The 21,965-nt window shown below is 43.1% G+C and overlaps 1 long non-coding RNA gene across 1 annotated transcript in view; it reads right to left on the bottom strand.

Annotated features, from left to right (window-relative positions):
- Positions 1–7,885, bottom strand: part of LOC132250029 (uncharacterized) — a 69,951-nt gene extending 62,066 nt beyond the window's left edge. The window contains exon 1 of the long non-coding RNA XR_009461620.1: positions 7,791–7,885. This is a non-coding gene — a long non-coding RNA (uncharacterized LOC132250029). The remainder of the gene's footprint in view (positions 1–7,790) is intronic.
- Positions 7,886–21,965: the final 14,080 nt, after the last annotated feature.

Below are 21,965 nucleotides of genomic sequence, written 5' to 3'. Positions count from 1 at the left end.
GTCCTGATTTCACTTTAACAGAAGGATAATATGTGCTGTTTGGTATGTGGTGATGCACCACATATCTGAACCCCCTCTTCAAAATCCGAGATCCTCCAATAAGAATAAATAATATTTTCCTGATGCAACAGTCCATATGGATTTTTGCTCATGAAGCATTTAGAGTATATGAACACTCATAAACAGATAAGGGACCAAATACTTTCAAATGACAAATAGCATCACCCCTATAAATGGCAGTAAAACAATGTAAATTGTAGATAAAATACTTTTTAACTATTTTTTACGGTTGGAGCAGATCTAGTAAATGAACTGAAAATGCAGCATGTTTTTATTTGTTATAAAACTATAAAAATAAGGATTTTCCCTGGCACAGAGAATGTCTTCATAAATTCTATAAATAAGAAGCGGCAAAGCCTGAGGTCAGTTACATTGGTAGAAAACTGGAGTAAATTACTGGAAGTGTAACACTGCTTCAATGACAGGCAGACATCACCAGTCATGTAAGAACATTTTAACACAGCATTTTAGCTCTACATGCACACCCTTTCAAATTAATTTTAATCCTGACTCCCTTTTGTTTCACTCTATTCTTCAGTCCCTTCACTCTTCTGAAACAAATCTAAATGGGTTCCAAATCCTGCTCGTCTCATTCACCTAAGCAGTTGTATTGAAGGCTAAACAAACAGGAACTACATACTGTGAAATGAATATACACTGCCAGAAAATACAACAGAGAAAATTCTTATGTGGAGCTCTCTCATGAAGAGCCTACCTCAAGCAAAACTTCCTGCTCCACTTCTTCCACTAAATGTGCTATTTCACCTTTAATTCTCTCCAGCAGCGGAAGAGACAAAGGTTTAGTCTGAGTAAATCACTCAACGATTTTCTGGAAGTGAGAGAGGCATAGAAATCAGGAATTAGAGATGGAAAAGACCTATTAGGTCATCTAGTCTATCACCCTGACAATGCCAGATTGCTCGCTGCAATTTTTATTGTCCAGTCTAGTTTCAACGATTCAAAGTGCTGAAACTTCCACTGCTTCTTTTGAGAAAAAAAAAAAAAAAAAAAACTCTACAGCCTACTAAGTGCAAGGGACATACACAACAGGACTATGAGAGAGAAAGACAAAGACCAAGGGACAGATTCTGTTCTACCTAGCATGCATACAAGTAGACTTAGGCACCTAAGGGCAGTTTTGTTCCATGCTTCTTAAGTTCCTGTGAATAGTTCATGGAAAAAGGGAGTTGGTACTCCCCCTCGTTGCTTTTTTGTGGCTCAATCTAAAGGATAACATAATAATGCAATATAGAAATAGACGTGTCAATGTACTTCAATAGACTTAAATAGAATGGACTAGAATCACACTTCAGTGCTAGGGGTGTGCAAAGCTTCAGTCGCCAATTCGATTCAGAGAAAATTCGGCCCGATTTGGATCCAAATCACAAAATCCAAATCGAATCAGGAGACCAAAATGAATCTCCAAATCCATTTGGAGGCTCCAAATCAATTCGGAAAAGATTTGGAGGGCAGTCTTTCAGGGCAACAGGAACTGAGAAGAGGGATGAGGAACAGGAGGGGAAAGACTGACATCTGGGCGAATAGGGAACTATTTGACTCGGATTTGGCTGATTCAGATGCCAGCGATTCAATTTAGAGATTCAAATTGCTTTTCTGATTCAATTCAGCCAAATCGGCTTAGGAAGATTTAGAGCCAATTCAGAGAGATTTGGAGATTCATCCATAGAGTATAATGGGGAAATCAATGAACTATCTATAACTTTGTTGTTTCCTGGCTGATTTGGATGAAGCCTACAGGGGTGATAGCCTCTGCTGAGGGCATGAATCCTACCAAGTTTCAAGGTGATAGGTTTAGGGGTTTCTGGGAAATTGCACCTCAGGCTGCTGACAAGCAAAACTCTTGTCACGTATGTGTTAAGCCACAGCAGAGTGAAAACTGCAGGGGTGGTAGCCCCTCCTGGGGCCACAAAGCCTGCCAAGTTTCAAGGAAATAGGTGCAGGGGGTTCTGGAGCCCTGCAACTCTGGCTGCTAACAGGCAAAACTCGTGACATGGGTGCTTGTACAACTATGTCCGTCTTGGGGCACAGGTGGGCGGAAAACTACTGCAGGCCTGGCTGGTAGGCCCTGCTGCAGCCACAAAGCCTGCCAGCTGTCAAGAAGACATGTGCAGGGGGAGTCTGGGTTCTAGGGCCCTGCACCTCTGGCCACAGGCAGGCAAAACTCGTGAGATGGGTGAGTGACACCGTGTGTTCAGGTGTGCCCTTCCTGGTGCTGGGGCCTCTGCACAACATGGCAGCATGCCCCAGTGAAACCTCCTCCCAATCCACCACTGTAAACGGTGGCAGGTAAAAATAACTTAGGTGACTCAGCACCAGTAGCATCTGCAACAGCATTTCAGGTAGCCAAACTGAACTGTCAGGCCCTTCTTTCCTCTCAAGTAGGAGCACCTAGTGCATGTCTGCTAGGTACGCCCTCACTTTGTGACTCTGTGTGAGAGAGAGAGAGATCAGGTGTGCCCTTCCTGGCACTGGGGCCTCTGCACAACATGGCACTGTGCCCCAGTGGGGTCTCCTCCTCCCCTACAGTCTCAGTCTAGTCTACCACTGTAAATGGTAGCAGGTAAAAATAACTTAGTGAGTGAACAGCACTAGCAGGGTCGCACCAACAGCATCTATGGTAGCCTAGCCAAACTATCACAGAGCCCTTCTTTTTATAAAAAAACTGAAAGCAAGAAGTAAAGATGTTGTGTTGGATATATGTTACTTGTCATACCTGATAGCTTATTTTGTGTTTTTATGTTTATATGTTTATTATGAAAAAAACTGGAATAGTTACAGAAATGTATCTTAGGAAGCTTTTGGGTTGAAAACCCCTTTGTCAGGCTAAGGAAGTATCTGCAGTTGGTTTGTCTCCTGGTCCTGGATGGAAGGAATAGTAAAGAAGCCAGCAGCTGGTCTGGCACGCAGTGCAGGCAAGAAAGCCAGTCAGTGAAAATGGAAATAGAGATGTCAGGGGGATGTAACAGCACAGGTAGAAGAAGTGCAGAGGTACCTGGGAAGTCAGATGTCTAGCAGGTTGTAGTGTCAGAATTCCACTATGTATATTGAGTCCATGAGTTTCTGTACCTAGGAGGCTCAAGAAGTGAAGATCATAGGCCTGGCTCTGAAAAGTGGCTTGTAAATTCAAACAAGCATCTAACCTCATCACCAGAACTCAAGCCAACTTCCTACAGCTCAAAACACAAAACCTGCCAACTATCTCCAGTACTCTCACACACTGCACACCAGAATCTATCAACAACAACAATACCCCACTACCTGTGGGGGCACATTCCTCATCAAAATACACTCTGCCTCCAGTCTATCAGGCCTGATCCTGAGAGAGAATAATTTACAAACCACTTTTCACAGTAAAGTCCCTTTGAGAATCAGGACTGAGAGACTGGAGGCAGAGTGATTTTCTTGTGATAAATGTGCCCCCACAGGTATTTAGGTATTCTTGTCTTTGATAGATTCTGGCGTGCAGTTTGTAGGGGTACTGGAGATATGTTGGCAGCTTTTGCATTTCTTGATACTGCTATGCTCCATTTATGGCAGATATCTTTTACATTAGATTATTGTTAGTATTCTCTCCCTGTCACGGGTATCACAAGGTAAAGCGCTCAGGATGCTTCATTCTTATCAAGTTTAAAAAAAACAAAACAAAAAAACCAATTAATATTCAACATTATAAATTTTGTGTCTGGTTACAAATATCAATGCAATAACAATGTTGTTAGACACTAAGGAAGCCCAGCATTATCAAAAACCCAGCAGTATCATATTTTTTTTTGAAATTAATGAAGCTACTCCAGCTTTCATTTGGAAAACAGGACTTGACCTAACGTACTCTACAGGATTTTTCACCAGCATTTGCAACCATTTTTAGAATGAGAGCTTACCTTTGTGAATGCTGCTTTGGATAAAAGAAGCAAAGTCAAATTTTCAAAAGTAATGGCAAGATTTTAGACCCTAAGTCCCCTTTTGAAAAAAAATGAGGATTAGGGGCCTAACGTCCATTTGCCCTTCAGTGAAATTTAGGTTCTCAAGCCCTAAATCAAAGGTTTCCTAAACATAAAAGACATTTTTTATACGTGGTCCCAATGTGGCACTGGGCACTTAATTAGTGAGTCGTGCTAATTAAAACATCCATGGCATCACCTGTATCAGCAGCACAGCACATCCCCACACTGAGAAAATGGTGGTGGGTACTTTGAACTAAAGCGCATCAAACATGTTTTATTTCAAAATGCACTACTGCCATTTACTCAGCGCGGGGATGCGCTGTGCCGCTAATACATGTGATGTGCAAGGCTGCCAGAGCATGCTTCAGCAGTCTCAATTAATTGAGTCTGCTTCAATGTGCTGGATTTCGATTGCATTGGAACAGTCCTCCCGCGTGTGTGTAATTGCCCAGTTGCCCTAAATCTGGGTATCTGGGCCCAAGCTCCTTTGAAAATGGGACCAAATCCAGATTGGACCCCATGATCCCTCCATTTTATGCTTCACCATGGCTTTTAGTCCGGGAAAAGTGAAACAGAGCGAGGAGCAAAGGCTCCTTATATAATTAATAGGGAGAGTTAGGCACCGCTAGAGAGCAGTTCAAGGAGCTCAAACTTTGAGTGGAGAGCAACCCTAGGAAGAGCCAATAGGCAATTCTTAGCACAGAGAAGCATCTGAACCAGTGATTCTCATGAAAATCCTTTTAAGGATGCCCTGGGATACTGCGCAATATTAGCACTGGTAGGTATACAAACACCTACATATGATTCACAAGATAAACCCAGATATTTCAAATAGGAATCTATAGTGTCAAACCCAGCACTAAAGTTAGTGCCAGGCCACATCTACACATGCATTACTGCACATTAATGAATCACTGCTAAATTTGATACCTGGATTTGCAGGTATCTAATTTAGTTACGATTAGCCATTTTTACTGTGCAGTAAGGGCACGCACATGTAGACGCATGACCATACTGTGCAGTAAATTAGGCTAATGCAAATTAAAACATTTTGTGTAGATGCGCCCGTACAGACCTAATTCTGCTAATCTCATTTCTTCTTGCAAACAGTGGCACTGAAGGCAATGAAGTCATCAAAGCCAATGTGTCACCCATTTAAGTAAGGTTGGCAAGTCTGATCTGATGTTACACTAAGAAACTGTATAAATGTAGACATCTAGTGCATGCTCTTGTACAGTCCTATAGAGATGTAGGCAAGTAGCCTGGTTGTAAAAATATCTATCCTTACTGAAAGGAAAACATAAACAAAAGAAAAAAAAAAAAGGAGAGATTTCCTCCCTCTGAATTTCCTCTGTAGGAAATTTTAACTTCTTGCCAATATAAGAAGATAATATTGTTACAACTCAAAACTGATTTCTTTGGGACCAAAACCCAAACTGATATACCCCTTCAGTTCATACCACTCCCCATTGACTTTCACTGTTGAAAAAGAAATAAAAGTAGAAGTTATAAAGCATACCAGAGCAAATAATCTCAAAAATCTGAGAACCATCTCATTGGAACAGATTGAAAGAGAATGTTCAATCTGCTGTGTGGAGCTGAGGTGCATTTTTAAAAGCAGCAGAGATAAAAGAAGAGAAAAATGTTGAGGAAATGAAAAAAAATTAGATAAAACACATCCCACAGAATTGAGCTATAAATAATAATAATAATAAAAATCACGTAACAAAGAGTCACAAGTAAATAATGATTATGGGAGAAAGAAAATCTCAGATGTGACAGGAGATAGAAAAAACAGCCGTATAACTTCAGTTTGTTATTTCAGTGGTTGTTGTCAGTTGGCAGGACTGGAAAGTTTATTAACCCTTTGGATGCAGTCACTCATACTGGAAAAATGTGAGTACATGATAAAAAATAGAAGGTGCCTTAAATCCAAGGGTAAGTAGAGATTAGCACATGTGTGCAGGGAAAACATATGTCTGATTTTATCCCTGATTTCAGACAAGGCACTTGGAAGAGGTGTCAACAGTTCTAGACAGTTACTGCCAGCCAAGTAAAAGATGAGATGTTCCAGCTTGTAGCTATACCGTAGCAGCCAATAGCTCCATTTTTCTAATATGTTTTCTGGATGCCTTGAAAATAAACTAGTATTATATTGCATAGGAACAAATCGACAATGCATAGCAATCAACAGGCTCAAACTATATGAAAGGGATATTTACAAACGACTTATAAAGGTTTAAAATAATTAATAAAGGCTTAAAATAATTAATGGATTCTTAAACAGATACTTGTTAAAGATTGAATCCAGCCAGTCCAAAAGTGATTTAGAACCCATAGTTATCCATAGCAACTTCTACTGATGTCTCTATAACCTGTAATACAGAGTACATGTACGTGTAACATGTTTATGGCAGCTAGTCATCATTTATTAACATTTGAGAAACTTTACACACCCTGCATATGTAATTAGTGATATTGCAGGTATGTGACATTACTAGAGAATACATTTGTAATTTTTTGAATATGGATACATCCACATGGGAAAGACCTGAGAGAGACAAATAATGTGTCACAGACCCAGAAAGGCAGATTAATACTTGTCACAGATTAATACCTGAGAAGGGAATCTTGCCTTCTTGCTTTCAAGTCTATTTCTTCTGCAAGGGTTAACTGAAAAGTGTTCTACAGCCCTTCCCCTGCCAATTCCCTGAGGGAAGAAGGGAAAAAGAGGCCAATCCTAGGTCTGTTCTGAAATATCTTTGGGCAGGAGGAAGTTAGAGACACTTCACCCACACTTGCATTGTGTGAGGTAGAAAGAAAAAAGTATGGTGCCCCAAGAGGAAACAGAAAGATAACATGAAAAACAATTCCAAGGCAACAGCAACTACATCTTCCAGATACCTGGATTTAAAACATTTAGGCTAAGTACAGACAGTCAAAAAACCCATGGCTGAATCGATTCAATCTTTTCAGGTTAGTCTAAGCTGTGTAGATTGAACTGAATGCACTAGGACAGGACATTCATATCTTAAGATCTAATTTCCAATCTTGGGGTGTTTGTACATGCGACGGAGGCTTAGTCCTCTTAACTGAAATGGTGGGTTTTTAACTGCGATGATTAAAACCCCACCATTTCAATTTAGGGACTTCCATCACTGTTATGGCAAGGGGCCCAATCCTTTTTTTTTTTTTTTTTTTTTTTGACAGAGCCTGCCCACATCTCCTGTAGCCAGGCTGCCAACCCCAGTACCAGCCCACCTACCTGTCAAGGGCAGTCTGCCTACCTACCATGCCTGCTACGCCTTTGATAGAATTAATGAGCTAGTTCCAAGGTGGAAGGCTTCCCATTTATGCCCTAATACCCAAGGTGTACTACACAACTCCAAACTTCGCTTATCACGTCCCAATCCTTGCAGGTGTCATACTACTCTCTATCCCTTCTGAGTTCCTCTGGCATTAGGGCTTTCTGAGCCCCTGCAGCCATGCCCCTCTCTGGTGCTAGGGCTCTCTGTGCCCCTTCAGCTGCACCCCTCTCTCTCTGCCTTACACTGAGCTCTACCCAGATTGGGTGCCCCTTTCTCCAGGCACTAATGAGGCTTCCAAACCTCCCCTTATAACCTCATCCCGGTCCTCCAATATAAACATAAACACAAGCATAAGCCCCTAGGTTATAACTTAAACATTACCACTGACAACAGCACTATGCCCCTTTAAGGGGGCAAACTTCCAGCCTTAGGACAGCATGCTCCCTCATCTAAGTACCTGGGAGGTTCCTAAAGTCTTGCAGCACTTGGGTAGCAAAGCAGGCAGCACCAGGTCTCAGGCAGCTTCCTCATGCAGGAGCTCCTTCCCTGACAGTTGCCCAAGGAAACATATGCACCTCCTAGCGACAGCCCTGGGCTTATATGTCCCGAGACCCTGCCTCCTTCCTGTCATGTGATGCCTGCAGATGCTGCCCAATTATCCCCTTAGGCTGTTACCCTGGCAACCCACAGCTAGGGAGCTCTACTTAGCCTGCAGAGCTCCCTGGCCAGACTGCTTCAGCCTTGAAGGAGCAGGCACATCTTAGTGTCCTGCTACAGCCTTTAGCAGGGGCGGGCAATTATTTTGGGCAGAGGGCCGCCTACTGAGTTTTGGCAAGCCATCAAGCATGACAGGCAGCCCAGGGCAGATAAATATTAATTTTCTAAAATGTTTAGGGGCCCTGCGGGCCAGATATAATGGCCTGGCAGGCCACATTCAGGCCCCAGGCCACATTTTGCCCACCCCTGCCTTAAAGCCAAATGCCAGTTCTAAATTATATCTGTGCTTAAGTGTGTATAATGCATATTCTTTCCTAGCTATACTTTGCAGCAGGAAGCTAGCTGTCCCAGAAGCACAGATTGCTGACCACACTGGGTTTGCCTGCATTAGGAAAAGACCTTGAAATCAGATCGGAGTTAGTCCATATGAGTTCGCTCACCCCCGCCTTTCTCTTTGACTTTAACATGTTTCATCCCAGTTCAAGGTTGATCAAGGCCAACCTTTGACTCCTCTCTAACCTGAGCTTCTTTCCACAGATCCTTTAGTGTTCCAATATGCCCATCACCAGAATTCTTTGCCGCATTTGCACGGGCATCTCTACAAAAAAAGCTCCTGCATTGCTGCATCTAGTACAAGAACCACTCTATGACATTAATTTACCAACAATCACAGTGCCTACTCAGAAAAAAAGAGGCAACATTAAGTACAGACTATTGGTGGGAGTCCAATATTGCATTACATGGACTATGAACCTGTTCTTGTGCATCTGGCATTCCCATATTTACATGAACCACAGGCCTGTAAAGCTGATGCTCACATACAGCATAACATGTGCATGTACTTCTAGACAGATCATGTGCCTGGGGATCCTTTTATGTCAGCGGATGCTGAATCTATTGTGACTTGCTCTGACAACTTCTGGTAAAATAGATTCTGGGTGGAACCATGTGACATATTCATTATCCATTATGAAGTTTTGTACTGAGCTCTGTCCACAAAGTTGAAGAGAATCAACCTTGTAATGATCTGGTTCTTAGATTTTCACATGTGCACACACACATTATATCTATATCTATAGATAGATATCTATATTTATATATCTATATCTATATAGATAGATATATACCACTCAGGTAAACAAAGGCAAATTTCCACTTCTGAGAGAATCAAATGAGAGGGAGTGAAGGAAAGGACTGCTGAGCAAGTACCTGTCACCTAGTTGTGGATCACTGACGGTGACAGCAGTTCCCTGTGACAGATTCAATATCTGAATCAGTCCTGACTGAACCAGGAGTGTGGGTAGGTATTTTGATGGCTTCCTGTCTTCTTTCTGTCACTACCTCAATCCCCATTTACTAGAAGGATAAACTCAAAGGGTGACAGGGCCATAATTCTTTGTACATCTGTGTCACCTTTGTATTGTTGTTGGGGTAAGGTACAGAATCTTACAGTGGGCAAACCCTAAAGAAAAAGACAAGAAAACCCAGGTAGATGACTTTTATAGGGAGCTCTCCTCTCCTCAGATAAGCGGCGGTCCTGCAGCAAGGACAGGAGTCTGATGGTGACCCTACCTCTCTGCTTCTTTTTCTAACTACACCACCTTGTCCCTTCATCTAGCTTCAAGAAATCAGTCAGGTATAAAGGATCAAAGGATCAGGGCTCAGGCTCCCTTTGATCTTTTCACCATAGGTGTTGCCCACTGTCTGGCAGAGTTTAAGACCACCTAGCAGATAAAAACAGAACAAAGGAAGCATTGCCAGATAAACCCAAATGAGACACAACAGTAGAAGAGCAATAAGTTCTCCTGACCTTTTTCAGGAGATCCTCTTTGTGCCTAAACCACTGGGAAACAGTGATTTGCTCATGAATGCAGGAAGCTGCTAAGAGTCTCATCTATTTTAATACCTTCCCTTTATAATATTCTAATGCCAAACCTGTCAGTAATTTGATAGGGCAAACCCCTGACAATAGAACAGACAGAAGCATATAATTTTCAAACCTCAACTGCCAATAAAAGGTTTTGCTCCAGAGTTATTTCTATATTGCAACATGCCACCTGTTCATTTTCTGATACCTTAAAGTTGAGTTTTCTTTCTGATCACCAAATGAGCAGAGGGTACTCACTACTGTGCATTTATACTTGTAAAAGAGTATTTGTTCAACAGTTTCCAAGTATCTGCAGAGCTCTGTTTTGCAGATACTTAAGCATAATGCTAGCTTGACAAGCCCCCTCTGCTCTTGTGCCAATCACAGCTTGACCACACTAACCACTCTGACCCTCACAAAGTGTTTTATTTCCAATAGCCATTATTTTCACAGAAAGAGATGACTGTAAGAGAATTTGTACAGTACCTTCTGGATAATCTGTATTAAATCCTTTGTACAGACTCTCCATTCAGACCTTTCTATTGTTGTCCTAAGGCCCATGCCTGTTCTAAATCACTGGAAAATTTCACAGTGAAAGTAAATAGAGATGGGCAGAAGTCTTCACTCGAAACATGAGGCAATAGTCCCTTTGGGAAATGGGAGATTAAGAGATGGAAAAAAAAGTATGCTCCCTTACAGTATGAGATTACGGGTTAATACTTTTAGGGCACATCTACTCAAAATGTTTTAAGGCGGTTAGCCTAAATTTTAGGCACATTAGGGCATGTGTCTACATGTGTGCTTCCTTAATGCACTTTTAAAATGGCAAATTTAGGCTATTTGCACCTAAATTTGGTACTTTCAAATGCAGATCAGGTATGAAATTTAGACACAAATAGTAAAAGTACATTAATGAACATGTAGATGCATTAAAGCACATTAATGCTGTGTGTGTTAGTCCCAAAGTTAGTCCCAAGTCAGTCCACACACAGCATTAATGAGCTCTAACACCTGCTCATGTAGACACCTACCTGTACAGGGTTTTTGCCTGTACAATTGCTCACAAGTTTTTTTTTTTATGCATTACAAAAGGAAAGAATTGCAGTAGATCATTCCGCAGTTTGAAGAAGAAGAAAAATTGTTCCCCTTACGTAAGGTAGAAGGCAGGATCACGTGGCACCTTAGAGACTGATTTAGAGAGGCATAAGGTTTTATAGGCAGCAGGCTACTTCAACAGCTGCAATGGATGGACTTGCAGAAAACAAGTAGAACACTGGCCTGGAACTTAGGAGAACCAGGGTCAAATCCTGACTACACTGCTTCTACTGGGTGACCACAAAAACATCCCATTGTCTAATTGCCCCTCCATTTCCCTATCTTTAAAATGAAAATAATGATATTGAGCACCATTGTAAAGTGGTTTGATGCCCACTGGGTGCAGCTACATGTGCACTTTCCTGCAGTGTTCACTAATTAGCTCCACAGTAAAGTATCACCTTCTACCCATGTGTCAGCATTAGGGTTCACTAAATGAATTAACTCCACCATAAGATAGTATTGTCCCTAACATTACTATCTTATAGTGGAGTCATTTACTGCACAGAAACACACATGTGGATGGTGACTGGGACTACAGCACTTTGAGCCGGGCTGGAGCAGCCCCAGGCTGACAGCCAGCCCCTCCGCCACCCAACACAGCCAAACCAGAGCCCAGGGCTGGCTGCTCCAACCCCGCTCAAATTGCTGCAGTCCCAGGCACAAATGCAGATTCTGTGCCAGAGTTTATAAGCCATATTAATAGCTCATGTAGATGTACCTACTAATAAGAAAAGTAGTATTACAGAGGGAAGTGGACTTTGGTTCAGAGTGAGACTATCTGAGCTTTCCCTTGCACTCACATTGATACTAGTCATCATTTATTTGCTATAGAATTGATGAAATTCAAAAGGCACTTGCTTTTTTGTAAATCCTATATAGCAAAGGAATAATGACTTTTGCATCCTATTTGCAATGTCCCAAATCATACTAGAATGGTTGTAATCTGTCTTTTTCCAGTCTGACAAACTGGTGATAAATATGAATTAGCATTTGTTAGAGTGATCGCTGTGGGGTACAGGGAGGAAATGACAATAATAAGTTCCAAACAGTGTCAGTCTCTGAAGCTTTCTCCACTTCCTCAAAGTCACCAATCCAAATGCAGAAAGATAGCATGATTTTAAAATATTTTCCCTTCTACAAGTGATCTTTTTGCACATGGAAAAAAATATTCTTAAATTTTAGACCTAAAGCAACTTGACTTTGGGGAAGTTATATAGTCTGAAAAAAAACTATGGTCTGGAAACACTTGAGGCACATCATATCCCACTTCTTGTAACTACTCTACTGCAAGACAACTAAGTAGCTCTGAACCTGATTCCTAAGGAAATGTTATGGGTGCAATTAGAGGTGGACATACTCTGCAAAAATTATCTGCAAATATTTGTGTAAATGAAATCTAATCAGTTCAGTGATATTCACAACCCCCTGGTATTTGTGGTTTGCAATCATTCAGATAAGAGAACTTTTGCTCAAAGTAATATTTGGAAGAATTTTGTGTTATTAAAAATCTATGTGCTGGCACACGAATAACGTGCAAGTTCACGTGAGCACGCATATTTGCAATATTTGTTACAGTTTTCCAGTGAGGATCAGAAAAAATATGAAGTGTCTTTGTGACCAATCTCACAGATGGAATAGCAAACAGAAAATACCAAATAAACATTCACTGTGATCGTTCACAAGCAATTCCTAGGCTGAAAAAAATTAGCTCTTACAAGTTTAAAGTCTACTCTATTACACAAAATGCCATTCTACCCAATAAAGAGCAAGCACACTAGGTCATTATTAAAACAATATCACATGGGAATAATCAAGGATGGTGAAAGCAAGACAGAGATTAACAGGATAAGTGCCTATACAAATGGAGATGCAAAGCTACCCCTCTGTATAAATCATGGACAGCAGAACTTGAAATGCCATCTGGATTCAGATGCATACACCTCTACTCCCTGAGCAAAATGCCTAGATCTGCTAATGGTTAGCCATCTGTAACCTAGTTACTCCTGAAAGGGATAGTGCATTGGTTCTCAACACTTTCAAACACAGGCACCCCTCAGTAGAGTCAAAGTACCCCTCAGAAAATGTCAACTCTTAGTTTTCACTCTGTTTTTCACTACAGAAAACTATTACAGAAGCAATTCTTCTGCTGCAGAAAACTCAGAAAGACCATAACAGGGCAGAATGGTTTTAATGCTGTGGATTCCTATTTGAAATGTTGAGTTTATCTTGTGAATCATGTTAACAAACATAAGTGTGGCATCTCACAGAGCCCTTGAAAGGATCTCAAGGCACCCCAGGATGCCCTGGCACCCTGGTTGAAAATCACTGGGAGAAAGTGTTCCATTAATGGAGATGCAGCGAGCCAAAGGTAAGATCACAAGATAAAGTTTTTGAACTCCCAGTTCCCAAATCCATACTTAGTCATTACTTCTCTGTGGACCAAGAACTTGTAGTAGTAGAGAGGCTTTCATGTCCCAATGATTCTCAAAGCAATGTTGCCTGCAGTCTCACACTCCTGGAAGGGTCATCCATGATGAACAGGCCTGAGGGGAGGCTCCAGACAAACCACGATCCAACCTCAAGTCCTCAATAGTAGATCAGGCAGAAGAAGATGTCAGGATCTTAACAGGCTGTAAAGGCAGAGGAAAAGTGCAGCAAGATGGAGGTCTCCTGTTAGCTAGGGTTCTCTCTTGCCACTGGACGCAGATCTCCCCCTTCTCCAGATTGTGTGGTTGCTGTCTCAGTGCACCAGCTTCTTCACATTAAACAAAGAAACACACAGGTTTCTACCACAGGAAACAGTACAGCCTCCTGTACCAACCTTCAATAAGCCCTGTAGCAATGGACTGGTGGTGACAGAGAAAGGACTAGTGAATCCAGCAGCCTTCAGCCACAAATCTGCATGCAGCCAGAGGTAGCCTGATGGTCATCTTTCACTTGGGATGAGGCAGAGGTACAGTTCAGTAGCTGCTACCATATTGAGCAGTCCTATTCAGGATCCCTTCTGCTCACTCCATATGGGAAGGGGCTAGAAAAGGTGCCCTAAACCTAGGCTGCCTTACCTGCTCCTGGCTGAATAACCTTATTGGGTAGGATCAAACTCTTTATGGTTAAAAACTTCATAAGATGACAATGATTTTTGCAACATGGAACATTCGCACCTTGACGGATAACCGAGACAATGAATAACCAGAAAGAAGATTTGCCATTATCTTAAGGGAACTAGTGAACTACAACATTGACACTGCAGCTGTGAGTGAGACAAGATAACTCAATGAGGGTCTGCAGAGGGAAGAGGGTGGAGACTACACCTTTTCTGGAGAGGGAAACCAGCCCAGGACAGACGCGTTCATGGCCTTGGGTTCACCATCAAGAATCAGCTTGTCAGTCAACTTATTGTGATCCCTGTGGGCATTAATAAACTTCTTATGACCCTCCATCAAGTTCAGCAACAAGTACACGACTGTCATCAATGCATACAACCTAGCACTTGATCCTGAGGGTGATGTCAAAGAACGAATCTACTCCAACCTTGACTATGTACTGACTAATACTCACAAAGAGGACAATTTCATTCTACTTGGTGACTCTGGAGCGGCACCATTAAGAAGGAAGGAGTAGAGAAAAACAACTTGAATGGCATCCTCCTCCTGAGCAGATGTATGGATCATGTTCTTGTCAGCATGAACTTCAGACAGAGTGACAAATACAAGACTACCTGGAGACACCTTCCCTCTAAGCACTGACACCTCCTCAACTATGTTACTGGTGGAGCCCATGATCAAATGGATAACTCTTCATGAACCATGTGAGGAACAATAATGGCTGGATAGATCACTGTCTTGTCAGACCCATTATGAACATCCAGCTTGCTCCAAAACACTAAAAACAATCAAAAACAATGCAAAGGACTCTCAACACCAGATCTCTTCAAGATCTGAAGGTCTGTAAGGCTCTCCAACAGTGTCCCTATAAAATAGCTCTCTGGCCTGTCCACAAATCAAGGCAACATTGAGGAACTCTGGAAGGAGTTTAAAACCACTATCCATATGGCCTGTGCTGTTTACCATACTGGTAAACAAGTTAAGAGGCTGTGACTTGGATGACTACATAGTCTGGTGGGTGGCAAATTGGCTAGAGGGTCGCACCCAGAGAGGCGTAGTGGATGGGTCGGTATCGACCTGGAAGGGTGTAGGCAGTGGGGTCCCGCAGGGCTCGGTCCTTGGACCGATACTCTTCAATGTCTTCATCAGCAACTTGGACGAGGGAGTGAAATTTACTCTGTCCAAGTTTGCAGATGACACAAAACTGTGGGGAGAAGTGGACACGCCTGAGTGCAGGGAACAGCTGCAAGCAGACCTGGACAGGTTGGACAAGTGGGCAGAAAACAACAGAATGCAATTCAACAAGGAGAAATGCAAAGTGCTGCATCTAGGGAGGAAAAATGTCCAGCATACCTACTGCCTAGGAAATGACCTGCTTGGTGGAACGGAAGCGGAAAGGGATCTTGGAGTCCTAGTGGACTCCAAGATGAACATGAGTCGGCAGTGTGACGAAGACATCAGAAAAGCTAATGGCACTTTATCGTGCATCAGCAGATGCATGACGAACAGATCCAAGGAGGTGATACTTCCCCTCTGTCAGGCGCTGGTCAGACTGCAGTTGAAATACTGTGTGCAGTTTTGGGCACCACACTTCAAGAGGGATGCGGATAACCTGGAGAGGGTCCAGAGAAGGGCCACTCGTATGGTTAAGGGCTTGCAGGCCAAGCCCTATGGGGAGAGACTGGGGCACCTGGACCTCTTCAGCCTCCGCAAGAGAAGGTTGAGAGGCGACCTTGTGGCTGCCTATAAGTTCATCACGGGGGCACAGAAGGGAACTGGTGAGGTTTTATTCACCAAGGTGCCCCCGGGGGTTACAAGAAATAATGGCCACAAGCTAGCAGAGAGCAGATTTAGACTAGACATTAGGAAGAACTTCTTCACAGTTCGAGTGGCCAAGGTCTGGAATGGGCTCCCAAGGGAGGTGGTGCTCTCCCCTACCCTGGGGGTCTTCAAGAGGAGGTTAGATAAGCATCTAGCTGGGGTCATCTGAACCCAGCACTCTTTCCTGCCTATGCAGGGGGTCGGACTTGATCTATTGAGGTCCCTTCCGACCCTAGCATCTGTGAATCTATGAATCTATGAGTCCATTGACTATACCACCCATCAACACCAAGACTGGTTTGAAAAAAAGCAATGACAAGATCCAAGCCCTCCTTGACCAAAACAGAAGGGGCTCAGTTTGCTTGGCAAGATGACACTTCATCTCAGCAGAAGAAGGAAACATATCAGCTCATCAAAACCAAAGTTCAAAGGAGGATCTGGGAAATCAAAAATCAGTTGTGGCAACATATAGCCAAGGAAATCCAGCTCTATGCTGACAAACATGACATGCATAGATTTTTCTGGGTAATGAAAGCCATCTATGGTCCAACTTCCCATTGTCTTACTTTCCTGCAATCACAGGATGGCTCAACGCTCCTTGAGCCTCTCCTGCTGACCACACACCGTGCTGCCCCAGCCTCTTGCTGAGGATCCTGGAGTCCAGCAGGGAGCCTCTCCTGCCAGCTGTGCTGCTAAGAGTTCAGCCACTGCCTACGGGTCCTGCTCCTTTAGGCTCTTCTGGGGCAACTGCTCCTGCCCCGCTGACCCAGCTCTTGCCAGCTCTTTGAAACTCCTTCCTCGTCATCCCTCGTAGGTCTCCCCCAAGTCAGCTGTGCTCCCCCTTTTATCCCCCTCCAGGTGACCCAAGGGGCCAATCAGGGGACATGGAGAGTGAGTCTCTGGGGCCTGATTGGTGAGGAAAGGGAATTCCAAGCCCCCCAATCATCTTTTACCCTTTTAAACCCCTAGGCCAAATCGCTACCAACTAGCCCATCACATGCTGATGACTGTGCCATCCTTGTGCACACTGAGGAAAACTTTCAGACTGCACTGGATCTTTTTGGAGAAGCCTACCAACTTTGGGCCTGTCTTTCACCATCAGGAATATTAAAGTGCCCTATAAAGCTGCTCCAGGCCATAAAAGTGGCTCCCCTTCCCCAAACTGGCAATAGGGAAAGACCCTGGAGGCAACTGAGCACTTCCCCTACTTCAGCAGCCACTTCTCTCAAAGAGTAAACATTGATGGGGAGATCCAACACTGGATCCAGTATGCAAGCACAGGGCTGGATTAAGCCTTTAGTGGGCCCTAGGCAAACAAACTATGCACCTAGTTGCTTTGCATATGGCAGCAGCAGCAGCCACCTCTGCCCAGGTTTGGAGCTGCAACATTCAGACCTAGAAGGGAAAAGTAGACAGGTGGCACTGCAGTGATGTGGCAGCAGCACTGCCATGGCAAAATAAGCACAACTGGGCCCTTTCTTCACTTAGGCCCTAGGTATGTATCTAGTTTGCCTATGCGTTAATCTGGCCTCATGCAAGTGCTTCCTTTGGGAAATTGGTTCAGCTTGCCTTTACTCATCACGATCTCTGGACAGACAGCAAGATCCAGATCTACAAAGCAGTCATCAGCCCCACTCTTCTCTAGAGATGTGAAATGTGGGTGACCTACTGTCATTATCTCAAGAGCCTGGAGGGGTATCACCAATGATGCCTCTGGAAAATCCTCCATATTAAATGGGAAGGTCACCCCACAAACACCAGCACCCTTGCTGAATCCAATGTTACCAGCATTGAGTTTGTGATCCTCAAGCACCAATTTTGCTGGACAGGACATTGTGTGTAGATGCCTGGCTCTCAACTACCAAAATAAGTGTTCTGTTCCAGGCTTAATAATGAGCTGAGATCTCACAGTGGCCAAGGGAAACACTACAAGGACACATTGAAAGCATACCTCAGGGACTGGATGCAGACCAACCCCAGTGGCACCACACCTTCAACCAAGCAACAGACCATTTTGTGGTAAAGATTTTGCCCTCAAAGCAGAGAAAAGGAAGGAAAAGAAGAGGAATCCCAGCCTGCAGGCTACCCTCCCCTGCAATTTCTGCAGATGGATCTGTGACTCAAGGATTGGACTCTTAAGTTATCTCAAGACCCATCAATAAGCCACAGTAGAGATCATCCTCTAATTGAGGGATTGCTGATGACAACTTAGCCATTTACATGAATAGCTTAATTTTATAAAGAATACACTAGTGTCTATAAGAGCAGCAGATGCTCAGTGCAACAGGAAGTAGGTCTATGAGGCCTTCTAAAAGGGTAGTAGATTGAGATGAACTGTTGTATTCCACAGGCCCTATGTACAGGGCTCAGTATAATCTAAGTATGAGTTGGGGCAAAAACCAGGGGACAGCTGTGCCTATAAAAGTCATGTGTATGGCATACATGACTGGAATCATTTCTGTTATTATGCTCTGTTATATTACAACATTATGCCAGGAAGTCAGAGACATGCATTAAAACCTTCTCTCAGTGAGAAGGTTTTCTCTCAGTGTGTCTCTCACTTCTTAAGCAAGTGCCTCAACCACGCAGTTACTGGTGCTAATACTTGGGAATAACAGCACTGTTCTCCTCCTCTTCTTTTCAAAATGTATACGCAGGTGCATGCATATGGAGCCACATACCTGTGCAGCCAATGCTTAGCCTACTGAGCTTGTTCATTAGTTGTGTGGATGTTTAACATGTCCACACTGACTAGGTAACAGGATCACAAACCATATGTAAGTGTCCGAAGTGCCACTTTCACAGCTGGACAACTGCATTTTGGTTGCAGATGAGGTATCAGAATTTAGCCCTCATTGTACTTAATATATTTGCATGTTTTCCTTTCAGCCATCCTTGTTAGAGAGCCCTTTCATTTGAGGCCAGCAGTTCACTGTCTTGTGAAACCCATCAGGAGCTGGGCTGAAGGCTAGAGGCTAGAGGTTGAAGGCTAGAAGCTGAAGTGTCTTTAGCGCTTGCCTCTGAGCCTATAATATTCTTAACCTGGTTCTTTCAGTTGGTTTTAAATTCAAAACTGTACTTTACCTCTCCGCCCAGGTTTATTAGGTCTCTTTAATAGGCTCCTTTGAGAGACTTTGAAGCCTAAATAAATCACATCATATGGTTCTCCCTGTCTGCTTCATGGATATGCTCAAAGAAATGCAACAGATTAGTGACTATTTTCCTTAAATATCTGAATAGCTAAATCAGCTGTTATCTTGCATCACTGATGCACATCAGACTGGGATTGCAGATCAGCGGCCCTCTCTACACTTAGCAGCAGGTAAATTGTATGGATAAGTAAAAAGAGAATAATATAATACCTAATTTGCCATAATATGACAAGAACAAATCAGTATGCTTCATGTATAAATTCATGCCAGAAAGGGAAAAAATATATTAAGGAAATTTAACCAAATCTTCATTGCACCTTAGAAATGGTTACCACTTCCTTCCAAATCCAAGCATTTTGGGGAACTAAGGTTTCTTGTTTTATTTCACCCAGTTTGCCCACCCTTAGACATAATATAAAATGGATTATATATTCTAATATCATAAAGGGCATAGTCTGTCTGTCTGTGTGTCTGCCTGTCTGTAATGCTTTTGGTCAACTGCACATGAACCGCTGACAGGGCGGGTAGTGATTGCTTGTGCAGGCTTGGGCAGGGAGGAGGCGGAGGTGGAGGCAGGCAGGGAGCAGAGGCGGGCACGTATGCACCCAACAGCTTGCAGGGAGTGGGGGGAAGGCAGGGTGATGCCCTGCTGCTCAGTGAAAGAGGCAGAGGTGGAGATGGAGGTGGGCGGGGGGTGGGGATAGAGGTAGGTAAGCATGCACCCAACAGCCAGAAGGGATGGGGAGGCAACGGGGACAGAGGATAGTGGAGAGGGGAAAGGAGGCAGGGAGGTGGTGGGAAGCCCTGCTGCTCAGGGGAGGAGGCAGAGGTGGGCAGGAGGGAGCTCCCACGCTGGTGGCTGGAGGAGGAGGTAGCAGTGGTTCAGGGAGTATTTACATGGCCAGCCCCGAAGGGTGAGCGGGGTGAAGGAGAGGGGCAGCTATGTAAACACTCCTTCATTATTTTAAATCCGTCATTCATGATGAGCAATTGGCTAGTGTGTGTGTGTGTGTATACACACACACACACACACACACACACACACATATATATATATATATACATATACACACACACACACACACACACACACATAGCTATCTTGGAATTCAAGCTTTTGGAAAGGATTCCACTCAGGGGGTTGTCAAAGTAGTGTTTGTAATACATTTGCTCTTGCTTTTTTCTTCTTTTTTTCCTTTCTTCTTCTTTTCTTTCATTTAGGTGGATTTTTTTCAAGACTGACTCGATTTTAAAATATTTTTTTCAAGCTCCAGTGACACCTCTCCTCTATTTTAGGCATAGGAAAATAATCACTAAAAGCCATCCTGACACAAATGGATGACACATACATTTTATATTTACTATATTTTCCTTTTACGTTCTCTCCCTCTTCTTTTCACAGCTCCCTCCTTTTTCATTTGTTTCTCCTCTTTGTTCTTTCTCTGCCGCTTTTTCATACTACCTCCTAAATGAAATATTAGTAATGTAAAAGAAAGGCCTGAGTTAAAGTCACACTTTGAAAGCTTTGATGTATGAGTCAGTTTGAAAATAAGCAAAATGAGTATGTAAGTAAAGTGCAGTCCAGCTCTGAAAACTGACTGTAAAAATGGCACTATCCTACTTAATAGACTTGCCCCATATGTGTATTTAGTCATATTCTGTGTATCTTAGCCACAAAAAAAGCTTTTAGTGCACTTTGCTTCTGTTAACGCTGCATAGCACACACATCTATTCTTTTTTGGACTTCATCCCCACAGAATTGTGTACCAAGTACCCTGCAGTTAGGCCTGTGCAAGTCCTCCAAGCTACCAGTGCTCCAGAGGATATCGTATGGGGTTTGGGCCAGTTGTGTGGTGTAAATGGTATTGAAACCAACTGAACCTTCATATCCTAGGCTAGTTATACAGGAATGACGACTAAAAAAGTAAGATCAGTTTACTTAGAAACTCAGAAAATTAGACATGGAAATTGCTGAAATCTGCCCATCATGACAGAAGCCTCACAGTTATTTTTACAACTGCTTTTACATCCTTTAGGTTTCCCCATTTGCACCATGGAGACTCTGTGAAATGCTTTTGCTTGGGCTCATAACAAGTATCAAGATTTTCATCTAAAAATATCTCACCACTATGTCCTTCTGACCATAACAGCATTTGTGCATGCTATTTTAGAAGTGTTACACAGACAAACAATATCAAATGGGTAAATTTTCCTGTCAGTGATTAAATCATTAAGTGAACCTTTTAGCATGGTCTATCAGAATAGTATGGGTGCTATTACATGTTAAAGTTTGCATATACTAAAACTACAGAATGGCATGAGGTTTTAACGTTAGAGCATGCTCTGAGCAGTCATATGTTAAGGGTTAATTCAGTCTCTGGCCTGCACATCTCTGACTTGCTGCTGGACATGGCTGGGGGCCAGAAGGCCTCAGTTCTATCCCTTATTATGAGCCCAACTGCCCTGGGTCTGGGGGATGGGATGGGAAGGGACTGGGCTGCAAGGAACCCTTGAGCTGCGTCCAGCTGGCTGGCTGGCTCCGCAAACCCTGACAACCCCGCTGTCCCAGCCGCCTGCGGAGGGTTCAGGATTGAGAGTATGGTCGGGGGTAGAAAGGTAAGAACAATTTATTGACTTAATAAAAACACAACTACACGTAGTAACAAGACAAACAATGACAGACAAAAGCAATTTGCGTCAGCAACTTATCGGCAGTTCCCTCTGATGCCTGATACACAGCAAGCTTTTTTTTTTACAAAGTTTAGAAAAGTTAGGCATCTCTGTTCAGCGCTGTCTGAGAGGTACTGGGAAGGATCCTGGAATGTAGTTTTGGGGCTCTTCGAGGTCTACAGGCTTACTGATTTAGGCAGCAG

Source organism: Alligator mississippiensis, chromosome 1 (assembly GCF_030867095.1).
Source record: "Alligator mississippiensis isolate rAllMis1 chromosome 1, rAllMis1, whole genome shotgun sequence".
In the NCBI taxonomy this organism is placed as follows: domain Eukaryota; kingdom Metazoa; phylum Chordata; order Crocodylia; family Alligatoridae; genus Alligator; species Alligator mississippiensis.
Note: the sequence above shows the minus strand (reverse complement) of the source record. Positions and strands in the feature narration are given on the sequence as shown.